Consider the following 14,565-nt stretch of genomic DNA (forward strand, 5'->3'; position numbering starts at 1 on the left):
TCTGGCTTCTTCCCCCTTCCTCTATTGTCTATTGTCTCTCCGGACCCGAAACGTCGACTGTTTATCCCCCTTCACAGGTACTGCCCGACTTGCCCCAGTATTCTGTGCGCCTGATCCTAGCATCCCCGCAGAGTGTGAAAGAGGGAACTCCTACTTTCCACACTAAAGGTAACACACCTCGCTTTAAATGCCCTGATTTCGGCGTGAAGTTGGGCTCGAGTCAGAGGAAGAGTTAATCGGGATGAATTATTGCCACAACCTTCGTCAAACCCAGCCCACCGCCCCACCCACGCAACGCACCCCCTGGTGGCGGGTCGGAGTTTGATCCTTGCAGGATTCCGTACGCTTCTCTCGGGCGGTCAGTTATCTCCCAGCTCCGCTGTGAGGCGAACGCTGCTGTTGTAGCCGGCGCTGGGAGCCAGCCCCGGGTTCGCTCCATTCCGCGCCGCGCCGCGCTGATACAGCCTCCCTTACCCCTAGCCCCCACCCCACCTCACCTCACCTCCCCTCCCCTCCAGCCGAATGCGTCTGTGCTGCTCCGCGACTTCTCTTTCCCAAGTCGCCACTTCGACACCGTAACATTTTGCGGCGGATTTCTGCGAAAGATTTTTGTTGCGTGGAATGTGTGAGATTGCATTTTCATGCTTTTGTTCCTTCCCACTGTCGTTTCCAAAGGCTTTGTGTCTTCTGTCTGAGTGCCTTCGTCTGGCGGCCAATGATTGCACTGTGTGTTTTTTACATGCTGCAAATTCTATTTAGTTCATCTTGATCAATGAAGAGGTGAAAACAAAGACTGAAGATTTATTTCTTGCAGGACATGTATCGGTGCTACATTTTACAGTGGGAAAACAGGTAAGTTATATTCTTATTTTAAAATGCGCGTGAATCCCTAGGTGCGTGCGTATGGGATTATTTTAGATAAATATGAATGGAGTGTATTGCAACGTTTAGGATAATTCCCGAGCTCCCAAATTTCTGATGGCCTAATGAGTTAATATCAGGATGTTTCATTTTAGGATCAGTGCTGTCTAAATACTGTTAACTGCAGATCAATTTTCATCAAGTGTATTTCCGATGTCAGTGCCGCGCCAGTAGAGTGTTTATGTATATGTTATTGTGCCACCAACTATTCAGTTCACTGCTGCTTTATTTGAATGTCTTTTTAAAAAATAAATCCTATTTCATCCATCTTTGTTTAGTTACATGGTGTTATTTCTGACTAATATTTCCAGTAATAATGCGTTTATAGTCACGTCCCCTCGACCAAGTCATTCCACAGCACATTGGACAATTCCTTGTCATATTTCACACACATTTTTAAATCCAGCTGTTATTTAATTTCTCTGAAAACGTGCAATTTTACTGGCTTTGACTTCCACAATTTTTACTTGTCCCAATTTATGGCTTCAAGTGTTCAATCATTTGTTAAATAAGAATTATATTACTTCTGCTTCGCGTTTCTGTGTTTCGCCATCAGCAATAGTGTCAATGTGTGGTTTTAAAAAATCATAATATATTTGGTTATTCATTTTGTAGACTTGTTTGTGCTGCTGTCTAGTGATTGGGTTACTTATTTACCAATTTACCATTTTTGAATTGTCATATCCTGAAGAACCTTTGCCTTGATGTGCAAGTGATGAAACCATATTTTGAAGTTTTAAATAGAGCATGTTGCAGGGATAATGAGGGAAAAATAAATTCAACATAAGTCTTCCTTCCATTGACTCTTAGTTGCAAGCGCTCTCAATGGTTGTGATTTCTGCTCCTCCAATGTAGATCAAAGGAGGCAAGATAGATGGTGTTTTTTGTCTCTTCATCAGTTGATTCATGTAACTCCTTGATATGGTACACCATCTGATGACTAAACTGCAAACTGGGCAGTCTCAAGTTTCTTTGTTTTTGCTGTTGTTTGTTTATAGACAGTGAGGTTCACTGTAAAGCTTGTGTTGTTCCGGTATATGTTGATGATACAAAGCACTATAACTAAATGTGTGGATGAGACAGCACTGGAACGAAATCATAATTATGCATTACTTTGGTTTTGAGGTTCACTGGACTGATCTATAAAGAGGAAATGATTATAATACTCTGTGCTTTCCAGCATTTATCTTTTGTTTCCTTTCTTGCCACTGATAAATTATGTACCACTTGCATTACTGAAAGAGATGAGGTTTCTTCAGGTTGCAGCCATAATGACAGTGATATGGTAAAAAGAAACTGGCAGTAACTTTCAAAGCTGTAGATGAAATCGTCAGTAATCTTCTTCACGTGCTGTTACAAAATGAGTGATTTTGAGGTAAAATTCAGGTTTCTACCATCATTCTAGCTGAAAGCCCATTGCAAGTGTTCAGTCATGTTGAATAAAGTGTAGCTGACATTTTAACTGCATAATTTCTGCTAAATCAGTTACCTGCCTTTGGGAAACTATTTTTGTAAGTGGAGAATAATTTCTTCAATGCAATTGAAAATTCCACGAGCTATATTTCATCTTTTTTACTTTTTAAAAATTCCAGTTGTATGTACTAAACTTTGTTTTAAACAGGCTTTTTGCTTTCTGATTTGCTGGCTTCCAGACCTACATTTGATTCTGATTGGCCACTCCGTTCTAGATCCCCCTGTATGTGGTGCTAGACAGCAGGTCAGGAAAGAATTTAGGACATTGCCACCATGGAGCCAGCTAAATCTTGAACAGTAGTTTTCCTTCACTGATTTTTCCAAGCTGAATTCTCAAAATGTTTAGGAATTCTGTTGAATTGCTTTTCCTCTCTGTTTCAGCTTCTAGCTGTGATTTTAATCCATGTTAACCATCCGTCTTAATCCAGAAACTGTTGCTTTCTTCTTTATATATCGCATTCGACAGCAAATCTGGAGAGAAAGATGAACGTTGAATTTATTGTCATAGAAACATGTTTAATGTTTCAGGACATAGAGCTTTCATTGAAAATTTCTGGCCTGATGTGCGTTTATTACATTTTCTGCTTTCTTTAATTCAAGTATTTGCTGTAATTTCCCTTTGTGTTAGTTTTCCCTTGTTGAGCACAATGCAACACACTACTAAATGAGTGTTTGGTCATAGAAATAGCATGTTTGTTCAATAATCCACATGGCTGGTGAAATGCCGCAGAGAAACATTTTCAATTCTTACAATGGTAGTGGAGGAATTTTAAATTCAGATCATTCCAGCTGGTATTATAAATAATTCCCATGACGTTACTGGTACTCATGTTTTAAAAAAACACAACAGTTCACAAACATCCTTTAGGGGAGGAAATTTGGCTTCTTACCAGGTTGGCTTGTTGGAGACCCCATGAGCATGAGTTATAACTGGGCTCTCATTTGGCCTGGAGGATTGTTTAACTGGCTGTAACAAATTGTTGGAAGGTGGACTACCAGATTTGACTAGCATGCCTGACAGGACAAAGGCATATCCAGACCTGTCAAGTATTTAACAGCATCCCTGTTGACATGTGGAGATGTATTAAAAATTAGAGATACATTATCCAGCAATAGTTTGATATAGTAATACTCTCTGATGGATAGAATTTGGATTTTTGTGTTCACAGTTTATAAAACCGGTTGTGTCAATACTTTGAAGGAAAAAGATTCTGCTTTAAATCTTGAGCATCTCAAAATGCTGGAGGAACTCTATGTCAGGAAGCCTCTTTAGAGGGAAATAAATAGTCGGCATTTCAGACTGACACCCTTCAATCCGGATCCGAGAAGGGTCATGGTTGAAAATGATGACTGTTCATTTCCATCGATGCTGCCTGACCTGCTGAGTTCCTCCAAAATTGTGTGTGTTGTTGTCATTATTTTGTATCTCGTGCTTCCGTTCATTCCTTGTCATGGGTCCTTGAATTTCTCTACTGATCTTGAAGTGTGTTTCGAAGAGGAATGTTGGCTTTTAAATTGAGGGCAAGTATAGATACAAAAACAATCATTGTATACTTCAGTTCCATGTCACTTTCTCAAGTTGTACTGGGATCTGGCTTCAGAGAGACTAGGGTATCTGCTATCGACTAGCTTTCCCAACTTGGGCACCAACATGACCCTTTTGCATCCACAATATGGAACTGAAAGATGGAGGCAGGTTTTGGATGTGTGGGTTGTGGAGGAAATTTTGTGGAACCGCAGAGAAAGAGGAAGATGTCAGGCTCATTACTTTTTATTGGGTGAGCACAAAGGCATGGAATGAATGGTCACCTTTTGGTTTGATTCTCTTCCATTTTCCTACCTCACCATTAGTTCAAAGTACATTTATTATCAAAGTGTATTTATTGTATACGACCTTGAGATTAACCTCCTTACAAAGCAAAGCAACCCGATAGAACCCATTAAAAAAGGACCGTCAAGCACCCAGTGTGCAGGAAAAAACCCAAATCCTGCAAACAATAAAAGTAAACAAATATCCTTCAGAACTGGTGTTCAAGAAAGTGAGTCTGGAGCCACGAAGCCAGTCACAGCTGATCCAGGAGCCTGTTAGTTACAGGTGATAGCTGCAGCTTAGCAGGTTAGGTTAGATCCCCCAAAAGTGACACCTCAGTGATTTACATTCAGGAGAAAGTCTTTATCGTTCACTCAGGATTTCGTTAAGATCTGTATCATTGTGCCAAACATGAACAAGAAATCCTTCTGATTACCACGTGCAATATTATTTGTAAGATGGTGATGTTTAGTCTGATAGTCATAGTCATACTTTATTGATCCCGGAAGAAATTGTTTTTTGTTACAGTTGCACCATAAATAATTAAATAGTAATAAAACCATAAATAGTTAAATAGTAATATGTAAATTATGCCAGGAAGTAAATCCAGGACCAGCCTATTGGCTCAGGATGTCTGACCCTCCAAGGGAGGAGTTGTAAAGTTTGATGGCCACAGGCAGGAATGACTTCCTGTGACGCTCTGTGTTGCATCTCGGTGGATTGAGTCCCTGGCTGAATGTACTCCTGTGCCCAACCAGTACATTATGTAGTGGATGGGAGACATTGTCGAAGATGGCATGCAACTTGGACAGCATCCTCTTTTCAGACACCACCGTCAGAGAGTCTTGATGAAATTCTGTCACCCTGCACCATGTAGCATCACTGCTGATCAGGTCAGTTGAGCTTTGAAGGGCAAGTCTGCCCAGCAAGTGGCAGCTGGTGTGAGAGCTGACACCAGGTGTAAACCTTGATCCTCATCCTGATTACCGTTGGTTGCTGATGGTCTTGGTGGAATGGTCTTTAAAGTAATAGAGAGAAGTCCTGTCTTTCAAAAGTGAGGATAGCCTCCATTATACAACAGGGGTGTTCTATTATGTTAAATCCAACATGTTCAAAGTTAAAATATGGACGTGCAGGATGGAGTGCTACCGTCCCACAGCAACAAACACTTATGGCCACTCTTGACACTTTGCACTAAAATGGACTTTATTATTTTTGTTCTAATTTTTATTTGTCTAAAAATTGTGTATAATTTGTTTTTTTTTTGTGAATGCTGCTTATTTGATGCTAAGTCCTGTGATGTTGCTGCAAGTAAGTTTCTCATTGCACCTGTGCATACATGTATTTGTATATATGGCAATAAACTTGACTTTGAATTAGAGTGATATAAAAGTACAGCACAGAAACAGGCCCTTTGGCCCATCCCCTCCATGCTGAAACTATTTAAACTGCCTAGTCCCTTCGACCTGCACTGGGACCATACTCCTACCAACCACGTACCTATCCAGTTTTCTCTTACACATTGAAATCGAGCTTACATGCACCACTGGCAGCTCATTCCACACTCTCACAACCCTCTGTCAAGAAGTTTCCCTCTCATATTCCGCTTAAACTTTTCATTTTTCACATTTAATCCATGACCCCTAGTTGTATTCCAAACCAACCTTAGTGGAAAAAGCCTGCTTGCATTTACCCTATCTATACTCTTCATAATTTTGTATACCTCTATCAAATCTTCTATGTTCCAAGGAATAAAGTCCTAACCTATTCAATCTTCCCTTATAACTCAGGGTTTCCAGTCCCGGCAACATCCTTGTAAACTTTCTCTTTCAGCCTTATTTACATCTTTCCTGTAGATGACCACAACTGCACACAATTCTCCAAATTAGACCTCACCAATGTCTCATACAACTTCAACATAACATCCAATCTCCTGTACTGGATACTTTTGATTTATGAAGTGCAATGTGCCGAAAGCTTTCTTTGCGACCTTACCTACCTGTGATGCCACTTTTAATTAATTAAGGACCTGTACAGTATTTCCAGATTCCTTTTTTTCTACAGCATGCCTGAGTGCCCTACAGTTCTCTGTGTAAGACCTACCTTGGTTGCATTTCACTGAGATTTATTTTCCTGTGTTTGATATTTGTCACTGTAACTTTTCTATGAAGTCAGGGAACAACCGAGCTTTAGTGACGAATGTTTTTTTCCCAAACCAGGTATAATGCTCCAGAATCAGGTGCTGGAAAAGCTATAACATCAGACTTATTTGTATACTAAGCAGTGAAAGCGGCATTAAAAAAAATGAAATGTTGCAGAGTTTCAGTATTTGTGAAGAGAAATGGACATTCGAGATTTTGGGTCGAGATCATCTATATGGACTGAGAGGTGGAGGAGCTATGCCAGAAGAGAGAAGTGGGTGGGGGGGGAAGGTGTGGAGCAAGTGTTGGAAAGCATTAGATGGATCTGACTGAAGAGGGATGATGGGTAGATGGAGAAAGGAAGATTGGAAGTAATGACAGAGATTGGGAAGTAAAAGAGATGACAAAAAGCCTGCAGATGATGGTATCTCCATAGTAAAGAAAGCTCAGCAGCGTCCCTACTTTCTGCGAAGGCTGAGAAAAGTCCATCTCCCAGCACCCACCCCCCATCCTCACCGCATTCTACAGATCTACAGAGGTTGTATTGAGAGCATCCTGAGCAGCTGCATCACTGCCTGGTTCTGAAATTGCACCATCTCAGATCGCAAGACCCTGCAGCGGATAGTGAGGACAGCTGAGAAGATCATCGGGGTCTCTCTTCCCACCATTACAGACATTTACACCACATGCTGCATCTGTAAAGCAAACAGCATTATGAAGGTCCCCATGCACCCCTCATACAAACTCTTCTCCCTCCTGCCATCTGGCAAAAGGCACCAAAGTATTCGGGCTCTCAGGACCATTCTATGAAACAGTTTCTTCCCTCAAGCCATCAGACTCCTCAATACCCAGAGCCTGGACTGACACCAACCTGCTGCCCTCTACTGTGCCTACTGTCTTGTTTATTATTTATTGTAATGCCTGCACTGTTTTGTGCACTTTATGCAGTCCTGGGTAGGTCTGTAGTCTAGTGTAGTTTTGTGTACTTCAGTGTAGTTTTTGTATTGTTTCATGTTGCACCATGGTCCTGAAAAGCATTGTCTCATTTTTACTGTGTACTGTACCAGCAGTTATGGTCGAAATGACAATAGAAAGTGACTTGACTTGAAAGGAAATGAGATCATGGAACTAAATAAGGGTGGTGTGGTGGGAACATGGGGACATTAGGGGGAGGATACCCTGCAGAAATGTGTGTGTGATGGGCAGACGGAGTGGGTAAAGAAGGAGAAAGATACTGGGTAATGCGGCTGGGGTAAGTGTACGAGGGGTTGGTTGGATCAGGAAGAGAAAGTAAAATAGGAGGAGGGGAATGCATTTGCCTGAATTTGACGAATTCAGTTCATGCTGTCAGGTTATAGATTAATACTGAGGCCCTCTATTGGTCAGGGTTGACTGTTGAAATACGCAAGACAGTAAGCTCGCCAGGGCAGTACGATATGGAGAGAAACTGTTCCCCATGTATTAGGCTTCCTCTTTCCATGCAGCTGATAAATCCAAAGGAACGGCAGAGACTGTTACAGTTTGGCTCCAGTGGCATTGCAGGAGTTACCAGTTAGCATTGAACTCTACGTAGGATTGCCTTAGGATCTCCAGCTCCATATTTTCCTGCGAGCTTTACTCCCAAAGCCTTCCCTATGACTGGGTGTAGCTGCAAGGCAGCGTGAGATGTGAGAGCAGAGTTTTCCTTCTGGCTGTGATGAGCCCTATCTAGCTGAAGCAACTGGTTTTAAGGCACCAGTAACCCACTTTTGTCCCTTTTCCTGTCAGCAGAAATGCTTCTGCTGGGCTTAGTAGCTAAGCCACACGTGAAGCCCGGGAGCTGGGCTTGATTGTTAGAGGCTATTTGAGTTGCAAGCCTTTGGGAACATTAAATAGATAGAGGGGGTTTATCCCTACTACCTCCCTCTGGCAATGATAACCTAAAGGAACCGGTTGTAGACTGCCCCGGCGGAACATGAGGTGCTGTTTCTCTAGTCTGTGGTTAGCCTCACCCTTGTAGTAGCAGACACAAATAATTCGATGCAAACGTGGGGAGGGGGATTAAAATACCTGGCAACTGGGAGCTGCACATGCCTGTAGAGGACAGAGCACAGGTGCTGGGCAAAGTAGAGGTGTGTAGTCTGCGTTTGATCTCACCGATATAGAGGAGACAACATTGAGAGCACCAGACGCAGGGACTGCCTAGGACAAATGTTACACCTCGTCCAATTGCAGGTGAAAGTGTTTGGGATGGGGAGAGAGGAATGAGCAAACTAGGGAGTCGTGGAGAGAGTGGTTACAACAGAAAGGGATGGAGAGGGGAAGGTAGGGCTGGTGGTGGGATTGCTCTGTAGCTCGCAGACATTTCATAGAATGATGTGCTGAGTTCATAGTCCGGTGGGATGAGAGGTAAGGGTGAAGAGATCGCTATGTCTGTTCTGCTTGGGTGAAGATGTGGTAAGAGCGGAAGTGTGGGAAGCAGAGATGTGGATGAAGGCGCCATCAACTAGAGTGGAGGGGAAGCTTCATTACTGGAGGGGAAAAAAAGGGAGATGTCTTAGACATCTGGGTGTGGCAGAGAAGGAGAAACAGAAAAAGGAATGTTGTCTTTACAGAGTGGGAGGACGTGTGTAAGTTGGTGGATTTGCAGTACTGGTGGATAGTTTGTCTACTGAGAGAGACAGATCCAGAAAGGAGAGAGAGGTGTTGGAAATACTGTAGTCCAAGGGATTGAACTTGAGGACAGGATGAATGTTCGTAATGAAGATGATGTATGTGACTGACAGGTTCTGCACAGGTACAGGAGGCAACATCGATGTTGTCGCACTGATGTACGCTCAGTGACCACTTTATTTGGTACAGGAACGTACCTAGTAAATGGGCCACAGGTGTGGAACCTGGTGTAGCCCATCCACTTCGAGGTTTGACGTGTTGTGCTTTCAGCAATGCTCTTCTGCACACTAATGTTGTAACCTCTGGTAATCTGAGTTACTGTCGCCTTCCTGTCAACTTGAGCCAGCTGGCCATTCTCTTCTGATCTCTATTATTAGTAAGGCATTTTCATCCACAGAACTGTCACTCGGTGGCTGTTTTTAGTTTTTTTGTTGCACCATTCTTTGTAATCTCTAGGGATTGTTGTCATTGAACACTACAATACAGAAACAGGCCCTTTGGGCCATCTAGTCTGTGCTGAACTATTGATCTGCCTAGTCCTATCAACCTGCACCCAAACCAAAAGAGGGATAGAACACTGCTGTGTGTTAAAATCCCAGGAGGTCAGCAGTTTTGGAGGTACTCAAGCCACCCTGTCTGGCACCAACAATCATTCCATGGTCGAAGTGACATAGATTACATTTCTTCTCCATTCCTTCGATACATCAATTGCAGCCGTTTGATAAAACCATTCCCCACCCCAGTTTCCCCAGAGCACTTAACTCTCTGCAAAGACCATACATCACACACAAAATCCTGGCATACCTTTGACCCATTTTGTTACATATATCTACCAAATAGCTCTTGTGATTCAGTCACTATTATGAACAATAATTGTACCCAACTGTATAATCATAAGTCACTGACCAAGTCCAGGAAGAAAATAATTGTCAACAATTTTACACCAAGATGTTTAATCACACGGGATAGCTGAAACCAGGGCTCCAATTAACAATATTTTGTGAATTAAATAAGCCATTAAAAATTGAAGTGGTTTATGTGGAGTATCTGCATTCACTACTAGTACATCCAGCTTCACTTTCTGTTGGGAACTTGCCTCTTTACATGCTACAGCAATAGTAATAGATTTCATGCAGCAGAAAGTATCAACGGTGTCCTCCCCTGAGCACCTGACAGTAGGCAGCTATACATTTGAAAGTGCTTTGAACTGCTGTACGTTATTGAAAATGAAGCAAGATTCTGATAATTTTAGCTGAACATTTGGGACAGTTTGAATGTCATGGGTACTATGTGATGTAACATTACTACAGTTATTGCAACACACATCAAAGTTGCTGGTGAACGCAACAGGCCAGGCAGCATCTCTAGGAAGAGGTACAGTCGAAGTTTCAGGCCGAGACCCTTCGTCAGGACTAACTGAAGGAAGAGTTAGTAAGAAATTTGAAAGGGGGAGGGGGAGATCCAAAATGATAGGAGAAGACACGAGGGGGAGGGATGGAGCCAAGAGCTGGACAGGTGATTGGCAAAAGGGATATGAGAGGATCATGGGACAGGAGGCCCAGGGAGAAGGAAAAGGGCGGGGGGGGGGAGCCCAGAGGATGGGCAAGGGATATAGTCAGAGGGACAGAGGGAGAAAAAGGAGGGTGAGAGAAAGAATGTGTGTATAAAAATAAATAGCGGATGGGGTACGAGGGGGAGGTGGGGCATTAGTGGAAGTTAGAGAAGTCGATGTTCATGCCATCAGGTTGGAGGCTACCCAGACGGAATATAAGGTGTTGTTCCTCCAACCTGAGTGTGGCTTCATCTTTACAGTAGAGGAGGCCGTAGATAGACATGTCAGAGTGGGAATGGGATGTGGAATTAAAATGTGTGGCCACTGGGAGATCCTGCTTTCTCTGGTGGACAGTTATTGCTTTGTTATCATGGAAGCAGAAATTCTGGGGCAAGGTATTATGTTTTCAGTATTTCAGGTGGCTTCCATGGAGAGAGAAATATTTAATATTCAGGTTTGAAGTGTTTTTTTAGCAGAGCAGGGACCATTTAGGAAAAAATGCATGTTTGAACTTACAAAAAGAAGGGAAGGGTGAAGAGAACAAAGAGGATATCTTGCTAGAATGGAGGGGGAAATGAAAACACACTTCGATGTTGATAATAGAAGGGCCGGAAAGCTTGTTAATTGTTTGTAGGTGATCTCTCTGAAGGGGGTGTAAATAGAGACAGAGCAGAGGAGAGGATAAAAAAAGACCTGTTGGAATTTGTGTGACACAGAACTCCACAGTTGATGGAGCTGTGGAATAAAGAAGGATGCTGGGAAATCCCAGCAGGTCAGGCAACATTTGTCAAGAGAGAGAAACAAAAGCTGAATTGGAATAGAAGTTGTTAGTTATCGAAAAGCAAAATGCTGCAGGTATTGCAAATCTGAAACAAAAATAGAAAATGCTAAATATGTTGCTGACCCTCTAGAAATATTAGACTTGAACCTTGCCTTACTTGTTTAAATGCTGCTTTGCCATTGAAGGCAACTAGCTCCACCACTCCCGCAGTATCCTGCTTTATGAGCATTCCTTGATCAATGGAATGATGAGATCTGGAGTTGAATGGTTACTACATAACCTGAATTCTGTATCACTTAGCATATATCTGCTGATGATGTTTGATGGGAGTATTGATCGTTCTGTTCATCACTTTACTGATGTTACGGGTGAAGTCCAAAGGGTAATTTGCTGGATTACATTGATCATATCTACAATTAACACTGTTTTAGAAGTATCTTTTTAATGTGATGAAATATCAAAAGTTTGGTCAAAGGGATAAAATTCAGAAATCCATTTTAACCACAACTTTCATTTATGTATCAAAGTTTGCAAAATGACTGCAGTTAGTCTTTCCACTGTTGTCCTGTAAGTCTATTATTACCATGTTATCTTGTTAGCAATCATTTTTATCCACAATTGTTGAATAAAAAATCCACCAGTATAGTAACTGCTGTTTCCTTCTGTACATCTCCCTTAGAATACTGTTCAAATGTACAACGTTTCAATTAAAGTTCATAAGAACTGCCAATATATAACATTGATAGAAATTTAATCACTTGTTTGAATCCTCAAAATATTTCTTTTAGTTTCTTTTAAGGGCAAATAGAGAAAAATATTGAAGGTCTGCATAGGATAAGGGGTCACTTCTTTATGTCCTTCTATTTCTGCAATTGCTCTGGTGGTCATGTGTGATTGAAAGTTCTCTCATCTATTGTAAAATAATATATTTTCAAAGCTCACACTTTTCAGTCAAGATTTTAATTCAAGCGTTAAAAGACATTAAAAGAATCACTCTGATTGAAGATGGGTTCTAATTACAGTGTGGAAGATCTAATTTCCATTATAAATGTAGCCATGCAAATTTCTAATGGAATATGTTGACAAAGGGTGGTTGAAACTGAGAATCTGGGATCTAATGAATGAAAATTGAATGGCCATTTTTAAGCAGAGTAAATACACAAGGTCATGAAGAGAAAGCAGTGCAGTGGAATTAGTTTCAATTGCTACAACAAAGTGGTGACCCACTATGGCAAATTGAATGTGAAGCACTGTATTTTTCATCTGCATTTCCCACCTATATCAACCAAATGTGCTTCAGATGAGAAACTGGTCCATTTCAGCCAAGTAGTAATAACCAATTTTAACACCACAGGAGGGAGGGAACGTCGACTCAGGAGTCATTTATAAATAGCCTTGACAGGGTGTGCTGGCCTTTTCCACGTAATGTCATTGGCTTCTTGCACCCTGTTGGCTTAGCTACTATTGAAAGGAACAATTTGAACATTCTGTTCTGCTGCTTTTGCGCACATAATAACCATTTGTATCTATTCATTGGGCTTTTAAGGCTTTCATCAAAATCCGAAAAAAGGATTTGAAGTAGGTTGAATACAGACCTTTTAAGGATAGGTAGTACTGGTACAATTTCCTTCAAAAGAAATGATTCATTATGTTGTGTCTGGTTATTGAAGTTTGAGGATGAGGTGGAAATCTTACTCTTAAGTAGCTGTGAATCTTTGCAGTTCTCTCCCTGGCACATACTCAGGAGCCAAGATGAGTGAGTGATCAGTGGTTTTCTGAACTCACAGGATCAAGGGAGAGGGCAGGCAGTAGCGTTGACGACGATCAGCCATTACACTGAATGGTAAAGAAGCCTTATGGTTTTCTGTTGCTTATCCACTATCTGTGATTAGCTATTGAAATCACTTGTTTTGTTGGACATACCTATCACTTTCTTTCTTAAAGTTTATGAAGTCAGCTAAATTATCCACTAATTATGAGGAGAAAATCACACAAATAAAGACATTGGTAGAGACTTATAACTTTTTGTTAGAAACAGAACAGTATATCACAGTGTAGGCCATTTGGCCCACAATATGTTGACCTGTATAAACTGACACCACAATCAATCTAACACTTCCATGTGTTTGTCTGAGAATTTCCTAAATGACCCTATTGTATCAGTCTCTATCAGTGTGTTCCAGGCACTCACTGTGGTAAACCATGTATATATGTTGTAACTCGGTTACCTGTCTGGACACACCCCTCTGCTGACTGCCCCTGTGGCTCCTCCCACAGTGTCCTGTATAAAGGTGTTCGCCTGGCCTCAGTCTGGGGGCAGACACTCACTGTGGAGGTCGTATTGTACAGCGAATAAAAGCCTTTCAGTATTTTACCAAACCTCAGTCTTTTGGAGTTATTGAAGGTGCTTCAATTTTATTCGCTGTACGTTTTAAAACATGGAACAGTCCCTGAGACCAGAAAAATTAGACCTCAATCCGCAAGCACCTGAAGCTGGAAACGCTTTCGAACTCTGGCTGGCCTGCTTCAAAGCATATCTAGAGGAGATTAAAGCAACCGACCCCGTAGCGAAGCGCAGAGTTCTACTCTCCAGGGTCAGTCCACGGGTCTATTCGCTGATCAGAGACCAGCTGAACTACGACGGCGCGATGAACGCACTCAAAAGACAATACCTGCGGCCGATAAACAGCGTCTATGCTCGGCATCGCTTAGCGACACGGCAACAACGCCCCGGGGAATCGAGTGCTGAGTTTGTCCAGGCCCTACGGACACTCGTGCGAGCCTGCAATTGCCAGGAGCTGACGGCGGTGCAGCATGCAGAACTCCTAGTGAGAGACGCCTTCGTCACGGGCCCCAGGTCAGTGTACGTGCGCCAGCGGCTGCTGGAAAAAGCCAATCTTACCCTAAGTTCGGCGATCGAGCTGGCTGGTACGTTGGAGGCCACTCTGCATAACTCCGAGGCTCTCCAGGCACGCGATCCCCCGATGGCCTTGTGGGTGCCGCAGACCCCGCAACCTGCCGGCGAATCGACCTCGGCTGCCGCCAGTCGTGAGTCCGCGAAGTGCTACTTCTGCGGACTGGAGAAGCACCCCTGGAAATGCTGCCCGGCTCGACAAGCTCCCTGCTCTAGCTGCGGAAAGAAGGGCCACTTCGCCAAGGTCTGTAAGTCAAAACCGCGAGCGGGATCGAGCAGCGCCGCGTGCGAGACGTGGGGGTCGCCATCTTCCCTGCACGC

General features: G+C 42.6%; 1 protein-coding gene across 2 annotated transcripts in view; it reads left to right on the forward strand.

The window, feature by feature from the left end:
• Positions 1–332: 332 nt before the first annotated feature.
• Positions 333–14,565, forward strand: part of b4galt2 (UDP-Gal:betaGlcNAc beta 1,4- galactosyltransferase, polypeptide 2) — a 385,347-nt gene continuing 371,114 nt past the window's right edge. For both annotated transcript variants that reach the window (XR_011887986.1, XM_072273642.1), the window contains exon 1: positions 333–852. The gene's annotated coding sequence lies outside the window, so the exon portion shown is untranslated. The remainder of the gene's footprint in view (positions 853–14,565) is intronic.

Source organism: Mobula birostris, chromosome 12 (genome assembly GCF_030028105.1).
Source record: "Mobula birostris isolate sMobBir1 chromosome 12, sMobBir1.hap1, whole genome shotgun sequence".
NCBI lineage: Eukaryota > Metazoa > Chordata > Chondrichthyes > Myliobatiformes > Myliobatidae > Mobula > Mobula birostris.